This window comes from Balaenoptera acutorostrata, chromosome 13, assembly GCF_949987535.1.
Source record: "Balaenoptera acutorostrata chromosome 13, mBalAcu1.1, whole genome shotgun sequence".
NCBI classification, from domain to species: Eukaryota; Metazoa; Chordata; class Mammalia; order Artiodactyla; family Balaenopteridae; genus Balaenoptera; species Balaenoptera acutorostrata.
In genome coordinates this window covers 21,483,427-21,498,030 of record NC_080076.1, presented here as the reverse complement: position 1 = coordinate 21,498,030, position 14,604 = coordinate 21,483,427, and the positions used below count along the sequence as shown (strand labels likewise).

The following is a 14,604-nucleotide window of genomic DNA, read 5'->3' as shown; positions in this document are numbered from 1 at the left end:
AGCGTGCACGTGTCTTTCACTGATGTTTGTGGTGCAGCTTTTAAGTATTTGCCTTATAAGCAACTGGCTGGTTGTAGGCGCCTTTCATTCCTTTGGAAAGTTGTTCATTGATCCTGAATGTCAGTCCAGTACTTTTAATATGTGCTATAGGTATGCCCACTAGAGAATACTGGAAAAGTTCTTCTGTCTGCCACATGAGTTGTAGGATTTAAAGCTAGACTCCAAGACTTGAGTAAAAGGTACAGAAGTCTGTAAAATCACTTTTTAGAGAAATGCATGTAAATCTCATAATTCTGCTGTGTTCTTTTCATTAGTCATCTTGCAGGGGTTCTTATTTTAGAGTTTCAAGGCCAGAAAGGCATATCAGACCAGTGTAGCGTCTAACTTCCTAATTTTAGAAATAGAGAAACCAAAACTTAGATAGATAGGAAGTGACATCTCTATGTTTCCTTTCTAAGAAAGTCAAATGGCAGAGAGGAGAACCAGAGTCCCTAATTCCCAGTGCAGTGTTCATTTTATTACCTTAGCTGGTATCCAGTGAGGCTGAACCGGAGCTTCTTTTCGTTTCTGTTAGGGGTTAGGGAGATGAAGGGGGCACAGAGAGGGACAAAGGAAGAAGAAGAAGGAGGAGAAGGAGGAGGAAGAGGGGGAGGAGACGAGGAACAAATAGATAGGATGAAATATAGGTCAGTAGCTAGATAAGTAGATACATAAAGAACTACATAGTGCTCAAAATTATTTGGAATATTGGCATCATTCTTAGGCTAAAGTGCAGGGCTGCAAGGACAACATGAAGGCAAATCTTTGGTGATGTTGGTTCTCTAAGGCAAAAGGGAATGGGGGCTTCAGGTAGATGGTATAAGGAGTTCTCTGCCACATTTCACCAGGGTTGGTCTGGTGACCAAAGAATGCAACGGAAGTGATGGTATGTCACTTCCAAAATTAGGAATAAGCTAGTAATGTTCAATGGTTCCAAGTAAATAGAGATGCCCCCTTAATAGACACAGGCAGCTGGATGGACCAATCGGCCACTGTACAAATATATTTGAGTTAGTTTCTGTTACTCAGATCCATACCCACAGCGATTTTAGTCACTGCATTAGTACGTAAACCTCACAGTGACTGCTTAAACTAGGAAAAATAAGACTGCAATTATGAATCTTAAATTTATATTAACATTAAGACTATATCTTGTTCCTGGCATCATATTAATCGATTTGTGTGAATCACCTCTGGTGTTCTCACCATTCATGTAGTGTCTCATATGGATGCTTGGCTACAGGAGGGATGTGGGACTGCATCCCTTGAGATGCACGCTGCATGTTGCTCCTGGGCAGGATGGGGTCTTCTCTGACACACAGGCTCACTGCAGGTCATGACTTCATTTCACAGGAGACGGCCCTTCTAGCCAAAAAGAAGCCCACACTAGGATTTAAAGCAAGTCTATATTGTCCAAACCCTTCTCCCACTCCCCACGTACATATCCCACATACACATGATGAGGAGAATCTGCTACTTGGTATTGCCCCAAAGCTATGAGGTCTTTGCTAGTTGAAACAGGGACAATTTGAAGCAAGAAAATTTATTTCATGAAATTCCTGTGTCAAGAGCATGCTGCCTGGTGATTTCTGGCTACACTCAGTTTCCCGCTGAAATACCAACCAAGGGAAATGATCTTGGAGGAGACATATTCAGGATAGACGGCAGGTTAATTGCAACTACTACTAATAACTAACCTTTACTGAACATGTGCTATGTGACCTGCATGCTTCTGAAGACTTGTAGTATGGCATATGATCCTCAAAACTTTGTGAGGTTGCTACTTTCTTAACCCCATTTCATGGATAAGGAAATTGTGACACAGAGCATTTAAGTAGCATATTTAAGTCTACACAGCTAGGGAGTGGTGCATCTTTTCCCACCTTTCTTTAACTGCAGAAAGCAGGGTTCTGAACTTTTAGGAACTCATTTACTCTTAGTTTATGTCTAACTCATTTAATAACAAAAACAAAGATAATCTTTTAAAGCCTATTAAATTAAATCATTCTAAAACTGATAAAAAGAAAAAATGTGAAACATCTGAAATAATATTGAGTTGGGGAATACCATTTTCTCACAAGGCTTCTTCCCTCACATTTTAATAAGGAAAGATGAGAATTTTATCAAAAGCTTTTTCTGCACCTATTGAGATGATCGTACGGTTTTTATTCTTCAATTTGTTACTGTGGTGTATCACACTGATTGATTTGTGGGTATGAAAAATCCTTGCATCCCTGGGATAAATCCTACTTGATCGTGGTGTGTGATCCTTTTAATGTATTGTTGGATTCAATTTGCTAGTATTTTGTTGAGGATTTTTGAATCTATATTCATCAGTGATATTGGCCTGTAATTTTCTTTTTTGTGTGTTATCTTTGTCTGATTTCGGTATCAGGGTGATGCTGGCCTCATAGAGTGAGTTCGGAAGTGTTCCTTCCTCTGCAATTTTTTTGGAATAGTTTCGGAAGGATAAGTGTTAACTTCTCTAAATGTTTGGTAGAATTCACTTGTGAAGCCATCTGGTCCTGGACTTTTGCTTGTTGAGAGTTTTTAAATTACTGATTCAATTTCAGTACTTGTAATTGGCCTGTTCATATTTTCTATTTCTTCCTGGTTCAGTCTTGGGAGATTGTACCTTTCTGAGAGTTTGTCCATTTCTTCTAGAGATGTATAACTATTTTATACTGAGAATACCAATTATATAACACCAGGAAACTAAAGTGCTATAGTACTTTATACTGTTGACTATTCTCTTTATTTGGAAGTAAAGATCTTTTTTTTGAGGAACTATGTAATACAGAGAAAAAAGATGGAAATGATATTCAAAAGTCCATTTTAAATAAAAATTTTGCTGTGGCAGTAATATTTGGTTTGGAACACAAGGTTTGGATATCAACCCATGCTTCAAGTGATCTATAATAACAAAAAATGACCCCAAAATGACCCAATGATCCTAATTTTAGAAAGAACATCTAATAATAGGCAGAACAAAGCACTTACCTTTATTATTTACTAGTTATTGTTTTCTTCTAGTTACAGTAAAACCGAAGCTGCCTTAAACAAAATCTGGCACAATGTAGCATAAATGAGTGTATTATATCTTTAAAAGATGGAGAGTTTGTCCTTCTCTCTCTACACCTATTCTCTCAAATAATAAGCATATTTGAAGAACCGTTCTCTGTTCTAACGTCATGTGGGCAAGATCTCATTTTCTTTTATTTCCATTGCACGTTTATAAGTCTTCTTTTGTTTTAATGTTGTTCTTGTTTTTAGTGGAACTATTTCTTACAAACTATCTTTTCTTTCAGATTTTCCAATATCTCTGGCTTGCATTATGGGGGTTGATTTTATTTTTTTCATAGTAAATACCATCCTCCCCCACTAACCTGAAGCACACCCCACCATCACTTGGGAATTATTAAATGCCTTTCCCTTTTTTGTTTCTCCATTGTCTCCCTGTGGTTCCTGTTCATTTCATAACGCCCTACCTCATGATTTTCAAATAAGTTCTCCCTGCATTGCTCCTGACACATGGTAAATAGTATGCTTTTAAGAAAGGGCTGATGTTTACCTATTCTAATAGAAAAAGAAACTTAGCAGACTGACAAATGTATTAGCTGTGACATTAACTACTTGCTTCTTAAAGATGAAATATTTAGAGCTTTCGACAAATTTTAATTCTAAGAAAATCATGACTGTAGTCAAACTGATTGATGAAGTAAAGTCATTCTCTTGTTGGCTTAAAAAAATACCTCACATAATTTTACTCTGAGTTTCACAATAAAGGACTGTGTAATTACTAATGAATTTATCTTTACTTACCACAAGTAATTACATTAGAATATGGTGACGTGAGGCATCACTGTAATTTTTAAAGATCACGCCCAACGAGAAGCTCCTTCTGGTTTGAAACCATTTAAATTAGCATCAGTGAACAAGTTCTTCCCCTCCTCAAATTCCTGTGTGTGGTTTTTCTTGGGCAACATTATCGATCTGTGCCTCAGTTTGCCTTCCAAAAAGGCATGCGAAGCTATGTTTGCAGCAGTTTTATATGAGGTAGAGGGCACCACATAATACGCAGTAATGACTTCCATGGAGTTGCAGAGAATTTTGCAGTATTTCTCTAGTAAATGGTAATTAGAAGATCATCTTGTCATAACGAGTGACATTCTACCTACCTGAAAACACAGATTCATTCCTTCATTTATTTTTTCCTTCCACAGTTAGAAATTTAGCTTACTAGACTCTAGGGTGTTTTATGGTATTTCTTACAATTTCATCATCACCTCATGATAAAGTGGTTCCATTTCTTAATGCTTCATCTCTGTGTGGTCTTTACACATATCGGGGAGGCTACACATACTGCACTTTGCAAATCACAGATGTGAACATATAAGTGATTTGGCTCAGTCCCCTTTCAGATTAAATAGAAAATGTTTGATAAGAGTGTTGGGTTTATGGCATTATAGATCTGACATAAATTCTACAAAGGGCCAAGATAGGCTGTTTTTTTGTTTTTTGTTTTTTCTTCTCTAGTGAAAATTCCTTTTAGCTGTGAACTGATCAGCTGCACTTTAAATGAACCTGGATTAGGAGACCATTTGTCTCCCAAGGCTGTAATTCTAAAGGGAAAGAAAATGTGACCTCTTAAATAGTGACTTTTATATCGTAGCGCTGTTTTACAACATTAGCCCCCCTGGAGTTCTTGCATCTTTGTAAAGCTGCATACGTGCTGTATTGTCCTCCATTTACACATTGCATTTCTACATATTTTTATTTATAAAAGCAAAAATCTAGAACATCCTGATCTTTTCAATCTTCTAGGGATCAATATGTCAGTGGGCATGACAAGACCAAAACTCACTTCATTGTACTGCAAAATTGAGTTTGATTTTCCTTCTACAAATTGTGGCATGTGCTTCAATTTGTCTGAGAACTGAGGACAAGGAGTGGGTGGAGGTGGCTGACAGTGGACAGAAAAGGCATTTGATTTATATTTTATGGCTGGTTGGGAAATCATGTCTTCCTGCTATAACCTGATCTTTCTGGCAGGCCTCATTCAGTAAATATACTATCACACAAAACTGCCAATAAATTACTATAATACATTAGTACAATTCCTTTCCCTGAGTCACCTGTAGTCCACCGTTGGGGGTGTTCATCAGGATTCCACCTGAGTATTCCATTCTGCTGAAATGAGTCACAGGCAGAGGTCAGGCATCCTTTAGCAGGTGGAACGAGAGGGTCACTTTTCAGGCCAGTCAGATCAAATAAATCACTGGCACAGTTAAGTAGGAGAGATGTGTTGATTTGATGTTTTTGGAGCCAGTACTACCAATCAATTTCAGAGTGGAAAATTACACTGCCGCCTTCATATTTCATCTTATATGTGTAGGCTCATCTCCGTGTGTGTGTTTGTTTTTTTGTTTGGGGTTTTTTTGTTGTGGTTGTTTTTTTGGTAGGTACCACCTTGAAACTGTCTTGTCCTCATTCCCAACAGATAATTTTTTTAATAGATGAAATTTGATTTGATTTGGTCTAGTCATTCTAAATGATTCCTTGGTAAATGTAATTAAGTCAAGTTTGCTTTATACATCACCAATATTTGTGACTCTGGAACCTACTTGGTGTTTTAATAAAATACTATTTCCTTTAGTATGGTGTTCCAGTATTTAAATAGAAAAAATCTCTGCTAACTGCCTCAAAGAGAGGGAAACCATTTCTAGAGGACACTTTATGAGTAAGCCATGTGACTGGTACCTCACTTATAAATGACAAAACTGAAGCCTAAAAAGGTTAAGCAGCTTGCCCAAGGTCAACAATTGAGCTAATGGCCAAGTTTAAAGAATTCAGAGAAATAGAACGCTGAAGAAAATTAAAGGATTTTAGTTAGCTTTTTGTGCTATGAGTAGTTATTATTAGATTGACTTTTTCCCTACAAGCAGGCTTCTAGGATGATTCTAGTTATTAAATATCACTCAGAAAGAATTGTTTTATAGCAGGGAGGTTGAGTTATTTAGCTTAGTGTCTGAGTAAATGTTTTATTGCTTTATGTAGGCTAGTCAGAGGAAAGGAGTTACAGCAAGATAGTAACTAGACAGGAGCTCCAGAATAGCTCCTATCAAACTCACCTGTCCAACCTGCCGGATCCCTCTGCAGGAGGGCAAGGAGCCAGGGAACTGACATCTGTTGCTTTCAGCACCATGCACCATGGATGGCCAGGGCTTTGTAGTCCAATAATAAAGTTAAGATGAGCAGAAGGAAGTGTAAAACAAAGATAAAAGTTAACGCACATGAGAATATTACTCAGATTGTGGCTTAGAACATGTGAAGGTCAATGAGAGTGAAAAAGGAATGGCTGGTACTTTTTAGAATTGCAAAAAGCTGTTGGGAAGAGGGAGTGAATGAGCACCATTGAGTCAAAATTTGAGTCCTTTTGATCAAATTTTTATGCAGTTAAAAAAACAAGAGAAAATAGTGTACCAAGAATTGCTAGATCATAAATAAAAATTGAGGCTAATTATCAAATTTATACAATTACGCTCTAGGGTTAAAGTATTGCATTGCTATCTAGATAATCATAGAGAAAATGAAAACAAATCTATTTTCAGAACTTTGTTACCTAGTAGACTATATAATTTGAAACATATAATCTAAGAAGAATGTCCTTGGATTATACTGGGGAGTGGTGGCCTTGTGGGTGACAGAGAATGATGAGCGAAAGGGTGAGGAATAGGTTGTTTTCAAGGCAGCAATGATTCCTTTCACATATCCTATGAACCTGCTAGGTCACATGGTTAATTATTTCTATATAGATGTTGTTACTTGTGAAATATCTTGAGGATCATAGTACATTGGAGAAGAATAGCATCCCCTTTATTCCTAAAAAGAGGGAGTGAGGCTTAGTGCAAATAGAGTCCTGCGGACTAGTCCCTCCATTATGCCAGTTATGGAATTCTGCTCCCCTGAATCCTACTAATTCTAATCTGTGGAATGAGATAAACTTTCCTCTTCAAAGAGGAATAAAACGTGAAATTCTAGCAATCTTAATTACTGCATAAATAAGGGTGGACGTTCTCTCTGTATTTCTTCTTTGCTTTGTGAAAGAGTATAAGTAAGAGAAAGGTTTTCCTTTGAGTACAGATTCTGAGCTGCACACTGTGCATCTTAAGTCTTCTAAGCATTTGACAGAGCTCCTTATGGTTCATCAATGTGGGTCAGATTCCAGTTGCTTTCTTTGGGAACAGGGGAAATTTTGAAACAGACAAAAAGTGTTCACATAAGCCTCTGTGTTAATGGATTATTGAAAATGTGTTGTGAAAGATCTAACACACTGAAACAATCTCTGTGATTAAAAGTGAGAATTTAACCATCAGTGAACAATTTCTGAAGATATGACCTGTATCTAAGAGAATGTGTAAAAGCCACTTAAAGATCCTACTTCTTCTGAATGTTTATAACTTTTATCTTATTGGCAGGGACTTAATGGGAAATTCAAGTGCCATGTTAAACATCTTCCTAGAGTAGACTTTCATCTTAGGCTTGCAGAGGATTGATGTTCTTATTGCCAGAATCTCTTTATTTACCATAATATCAAAGCTCTCAGAGGAGAATGCCTTTATCTTTTGTGGTGAAAGGGATTCCAACAATTTTTTTTTAATTTGATGCAAAACAACAATCATTGTTTTGCCCATTTGATTTGATGGTACTTATAGCAACTGCTCTTTTCACATCTACTCCAAATTGCCCTTCTTAAATATTCTTCTTTCCAATTTCCCATCCTCTTACCCAGTTGTTTGTATCTTTTTACTCCTGTGGTCACCTGAGTCATGATTTTTTATAGAAACAGCATATTTCAGACTACAGTAATGTGTTTACCTAGTGTACCTTTAAAGTCTGAGATTGTTGGTTTAATCTTTAGGTTCGGTAGGTGCTGCATTTAAAATTACAGTTATTCGTTTTCTTCTTGGCTCCTCTCTCGAGTGGTACCACAGTTAGTTAATAGAAACAGAATGCTTTGGGCACACAAGTCTGAGCTGATGCCTGCCATGGTGCAGGACTAAAGGCAGGAAGGTGTCATGTAATGAGAATTTGGCCAGTCTTCCTCTTCTCTTTGGCAGAAGCAAAGTGTGACTGAAAGAGGACTTACAGGAGGAAAATAATAAAACTCCACTAGGACTCAGCTCCCCTATTCATTGGGTAGGTTGGCCTTGAATAAGTCATTTAACCTCTGTGCTTCCATTTTCCACAACTATAAATGGGGAGAATAAAATCTAGCCTGGAAAGAGTTTCATTTTCCTAAGGGAGTCAAAGCATGTAAACATGAATGATACTAGTTAAAGATGTTAGCCCTGAATCCAGGAGCTTCTAATTTGATATAATCTGGAGAACACATTGCCTTATGAATTGGGCCCAGTGAAGTTTCCAATGCCCTATAATAAGAAACAGTGGCATCATTTGGAAGGGGGTTTAAAAGTACATTTTAATGGTTCAATGGCTGGTGAAACAAGATCTAACTCCTGAAGGTTGTATTTCACCACGAGTATGTGCACCAGAGAAGGGGCAGCCAATGAAATGGGCCCTTGCTTGGAAGACAGAATGGTCTTGAGCAGAGAATTTCAGAACATCTGCTCAGAGCTGTCTGAATATCATTTCTTAAGTCTAGAGAGAAGCATAGCCTCTTTCAATTAAACAGGTCTTGCCCTTAAATCATAAATCCATCCAGCAGCCGGGAAACTATTTCCCACCAGCCCCTTTAAATAACCAAACTGCTTTAGATAGCATTCCCCCTCCAATTTCTTAATCTGTCTCTCCACCCATTGTTATGAATGTCTGTTCCTCAAGCCACTAAGGATTTATGTCCAGTATATGTACAGATTTGGTGGTATGGTGCTTGACTTCCTCTCACTTACAAACAATGCATCTCCTGAATAGCTTCTCATGATGAACCAATGTAATGTGCATTAAGCCTTTGGAATTTCCAAGGTCCCATCTCTCACTTCCAGCTTAGCCTGCAAAGAGAATAGCAGGGCAAAGAAGAATAAGAAGTGAGGACCCAGAAGTGAGCTGCTGAAAGTGGGAAAAAGGATATTTCTCATCAAACAAAGTGGGAAAAAGGATATTTCTCATCAAACACATGTAAAATACTACTGACACCTTCATCTTCTCAATTACAAATAATATATATGTTCTTTTTTAAGTGTTTTTAATTGAAGTATAGTTGATTTACAATGTTGTGTTTATTTCTGCTGCACAGCAAAGTGATTCAGTTATACATATATATACATTCTTTGTTATATTCTTTTCCGTTATGGTTTATCTCAGGATATTTACCCTATACAGTAGGACCTTGTTGTTTATCCATTTACAAATAATATATATGTTTTATTAAGAATATTATAGTATGGCTCATTTCCAAATGTGATTTGAGATATACATTTTTAATTCTAAACTCTCCATTAACATGACTATGTAAGCAGAGCTTCTTAAATCTTAGATGCCTAGGAATCACCTGCAGAGCTTACTAAAATGCAGGTTCTGATTCAGTGGACCCAAAAGAGGGCCTAAGATTCTGCGTTTCCAAGAAGATATCCAGGTGATGCTGATTTTGCCTTTCTGTAGATCACATTTTGAGTAGTGAGATTCTTAAACAGATCATGTGTTCTTCACCTGGAGTTCAGGGAAGAACCTGTGGGTTTAGTAACTCTTTTGAAATTAAATTCACATTTGTGTGTGTGTGTGTGTGTGTGTGTGTGTGTGTGTCTTTTTTTTTTATTTAGTGGGTTCATAGCTTTCATTAGAGTTTCAAATGGTTCATGATTTGTAAATAAGTTAAGGACCACTTAAGCTGCCTTTTTGTCATTCACCCAGCATTTAGGCTCTGCTATGGAACATAAACACCAAAGTCTTTTTTTCTTTTGCCTTGGTTTTGTTTGTTTGTTTTGCAAGACCAATTCCAAAATATCTTTTGCAGAGGTAACCTTCCAGAATCTAAGGCCAAGAGCAGAACACTCTTGCCCTGCTCAGTGAAAAAATTAAGTTATTCATTTTCTTGTAGAAACACCAGGGCCTTTGTGCACATTTTTCAATGCCTGAGGAGGGAATCAGTTAGATTAGTATTTATAAATGTTTAAAAGAGGTCCCACTTCAGAAACTCTTATTTTTGTTGCCTAAATGAAAATTGATAGAGAAGGTCCACAACTCTCTAGGATAAATTTTCTCCAGAAGATGAGCTCCTGCGGGAAATGGAGATGTGTTGTCACTTGAAGGAGCTCATCATAACCTATCCTTGGCGCCTGTGTTCTGGTGTGCAGTGGAGAGCACTTCCAGAAGAAACTGAATGATTACGTACACATTTCCCCAAACAATGACTCATCATTCGATGTAAATTTCAGATTCAGCCAGTGTCACACCAGGATGAATAGCATCCGAAATCTGTAAAACATATTTTTAAAAACATTGCTTATGGTCATGAGGGTAGGCAAACCTCTAAATAGCAGTAGTATAAATCACAGAGATAATTTTTAATGGGAAGTAATTGAATGTTTATTTGAAGAGTGAAGAAGTTAAGTTATATAATATCCTGAAAGATATCATCATAAATCATTTATTGGGTATAAACTAATTCTAAGGAGTAAATATGTGTCTGAGGAGGCTCGGTTGTAGTAAAGAGGGGGTAGGAGAGAGGAAGGTTTTTAAAGAAAAAGATCCTGTTTCTCCAATCAATGTTGGAGAACTTAAAATCTCTCTCCCTCTCTCCCTCCATCCTACTGTGTCTGTCTCTTTCTTTTTTTTTTTTTTTAAATTCACGTTCTTTTATTTATTTTATTTATTTATTTATGACTGTGTTGAGTCTTCGTTTCTGTGCGAGGGCTTTCTCTAGTTGCGGCAAGTGGGGACCACTCTTCATCACGGTGCGCGGGCCTCTCACCATCGCGGCCTCTCTTGTTGCGGAGCACAGGCTCCAGACGCGCAGGCTCAGTAATTCTGGCTCACGGACCTAGTTGCTCCGTGGCATGTGGGATCTTCCCAGACCAGGGCTCGAACCCGTGTCCCCTGCATTGGCAGGCAGATTCTCAACCACTGCGCCACCAGGGAAGCCCTGTCTCTTTCTTTTTGTTTCTTGTTTGTTTGTTTTCTGGATCAGAGCTTCTGAATTTAAATGGAAACAGGGGCTACACAAGCACTTACCAGTACATGAGTACTTGAATTTGAGAAATCCCAGACCAGAGACAGGAACAATGTTAGAACACTGGAAAATACCTTGGAGAAAAGTGTATTAAAATGAATTTTCCTAGGTCTCTTGATGTTTTGAATGTTTGAGTTTTCGGCTCAGAGGCCTCATCTAACCTCTTTCCTTGAGTTTGTGGGTTAGACAGACGGTGCAGGATCCAGTTCCTGGAAGCTGACCTGGAGCCCCCGTCTGCCAGGGGGAGGCCATCCCACCACGAAGGCGCCACCCTCTCTTCCTCCAGCTTCATTGTCTCCCAGATGCCACACAATCAGTACTTTCTCTAATTCTTTCCTGGGTTAAAGCTCATACAAGCTCATAAAGCTCAAAAAGTTTCTCTATTTATTCTGTATGTAGTATGATTCTAATTAAATAGTTCACACTTACATGACTTATCTTCTTACACCAACATGTAATATCATGATAGACACTCATTTTCAATATTCTTTAATGTAACAGTAAAGCTTAATACGTGCTGAGTCTCAATAGATCCTCCGGAAAAAGTGAACTGATCTAACGATGACGATGATGTTTGCAAACTTCATTAGTGATAATTACCAATAGTAAACACTTACCTATCACTTTACTGTCTCATTTAATCTTGACAAAAACACCGACAGTAATGTATTATTTCTCCCAGTTTACTCATGAGAAATTTTGGAATCAGAAAGGATAAAATAATTCATTCAATGCCACATTGTATTTAAATGGCAGGATGAGGTTTTGAACCTAGGACTTTCTGAAACCAAAGCCTACTTTTCTGAACAGCTGTATAATAATGAATATACGTAAAGGGGCAATGATTATGTGACTAGTAATATCACAAATAATAAATATTCAACCTATATTTTGGCATCTCCCTTAACCTGTAAATTTACACACTGCGATCCAGAGGTTTTCTGGTATTCTTCTATGATATTTATACCCGACACAATATTCTAGCTTATGCTTTCACAAAGGAAAAGAAAAATAGACTGTTTATTTCTGTGTTCTCTATATATTGTTTACATTTCCATTGGGTTTTTTTTTAATTTTTTAATTTTATTTATTTTTATATACAGCAGGTTCTTATTAGTCATCCATTTTATACACATCAGTGTATACATGTCAATCCCAATTGCCCAATTCAGCACACCACCATCCCCACCCACCCCCCGCCGTGACTTGCCCCCCTTGGTGTCCATACGTTTGTTCTCTACATCTGTGTCTCAATTTCTGCCCTGCAAACTGGTTCATCTGTACCATTTTTCTAGGATCCACATACATGTGTTAATATACGCTATTTGTTTTACTATTTCTGACTAACTTCACTCTGTAGGACAGTCTCTAGATCCATCCACGTCTCAACAAATGACTCAATTTTGTTCCTTATTAAGGCTGAGTAATATTCCATTGTATATATGTACCACATCTTCTTTATCCATTCATCTGTCAATGGGCATTTAGGTTGCTTCCATGACCTGGCTATTCTAAATAGTACTGCAGTGAACATTGAGGTGCATGTGTCTTTTTGAATTATGGTTTTCTCTGGGTATATGCCCAGTAGTGGGATTGCTGGATCATATGGTAACTCTATTTTTAGTTTTTTAAGGAACCTCCATACTGTTCTCCATAGTAGCTGTATCAATTTACATTCCCACCAACAGTGCAAGAGGGTTCCCTTTTCTCCACACCCTCTCCAGCATTTGTTGTTTGTAGATTTTCTGATGATGCCCATTCTAACTGGTGTGAGGTGATACCTCATTGTAGTTTTGATTTGCATTTCTCTAATAATTAGTGATGTTGAGCAGATTTTCATGTGCTTCTTGGCCATCTGTATGTCTTCCTTGCAGAAATGTCTATTTAGGTCTTCTGCCCATTTTTGGATTGGGTTGTTTGTTTCTTTAATATTGAGCTGCATGAGCTGTTTATATATTTTGGAGATTAATCCTTGGTCCGCTGATTCGTTTGCAGATATTTTCTCCCATTCTGAGGGTTGTCTTTTCATCTTGTTTTTGGTTTCCTTTGCTGTGCAAAAGCTTTCAAGCTTCATTAGGTCCCATTTGTTTATTTTTGTTTTTATTTCCATTACTCTAGGAGGTGGATCAAAAAAGTTCTTGCTGTGATTTATGTCAAAGAGTGTTCTTCCTATGTTTTCCTCTAAGAGTTTTATAGTGTCCGGTCTTACATTTAGGTCTCGAATCCATTTTGAGTTTATTTTTGTGTATGGTGTTAGGGAGTATTCTAATTTCATTCTTTTACATGTAGCTGTCCAGTTTTCCCAGCACCACTTATTGAACAGACTGTCTTTTCTCCATTGTATATGCTTGCCTCCTTTATCAAAGATAAGTTGACCATATGTGTGTGGGTTTATCTCTGGGCTTTCTATCCTGTTCCATTGATCTATATTTCTGTTTTTGTGCCAGTACGATATTGTCTTGATTACTGTGGCTTTGTAGTATAGTCTGAAGTCAGGGAGTCTGATTCCTCTAGCTCCGTTTTTTTTCCCTCAAGACTGCTTTGGCTATTCGGGGTCTTTTGTGTCTCCATACAAATTTTAAGATTTTTTTCTTCTAGTTCCGTAAAAAATGCCATTGGTAATTTGATAGGGATTGCATTGAATCTTTAGATTGCTTTGGGTAGTAGAGTCATTTTCACAATATTGATTCTTCCAATCCAAGAACATGGTATATCTCTCCATCTGTGTGTATCACCTTAGGTCAATGCTATGAGACTAGATATCAATTACAGGAAAAGATCTGTAAAAAATACAAACACATGGAGGCTACACAATACACTACTTAATAACGCTTTTTCTTAGGTCCTGGATCATCTTCACTATCATTATTCTGAATTCTTTTTCTGGAAGGTTGCCTATCTCCACTTCATTTAGATGTTTTTCTGGGGTTTTTTCTTGTTCCTTCATCTAGTACATAGCGCTCTGCCTTTTCATCTTGTCTATCTTTCTGTGAATGTGGTTTTTGTTCCACAGGCTTCAGGATTGTAGTTCTTCGTGCTTCATCTGCCCTCTGGTGGATGAGGCTATCTAAGAGGCTTGTGTAAGTTTCCTGATGGGAGGGATGGGTGGTGGGTAGAGCTGACTCTTGCTCTGGTGGGCAGAGCTCAGTAAAACTTTAATCTGCTTGACTATTGATGGGTGGGGTTGGGTTCCCTTCCTGTTGGTTGTTTGGCCTGAGGCAACCCAACACTGGAGCCTACCTGGGCTCTTTGGTGCGGCTAATGACAGACTCTGGGAGGGCTCACGCCAAGGAGTACTTCCCAGAACTTCTGTGGCCAGTGTCCTTGTCCCCATGGTGAGCCACAGCCACCCCCCGCCTCTGCATGAGACCCTCCAA

At 37.9% G+C, this 14,604-nt stretch overlaps 1 protein-coding gene across 1 annotated transcript in view; it reads left to right on the top strand.

Moving 5' to 3' along the window:
- Positions 1-14,604, top strand: part of DCC (DCC netrin 1 receptor) — a 1,191,297-nt gene that overhangs the window by 1,142,805 nt on the left and 33,888 nt on the right. The window lies entirely within an intron of this gene.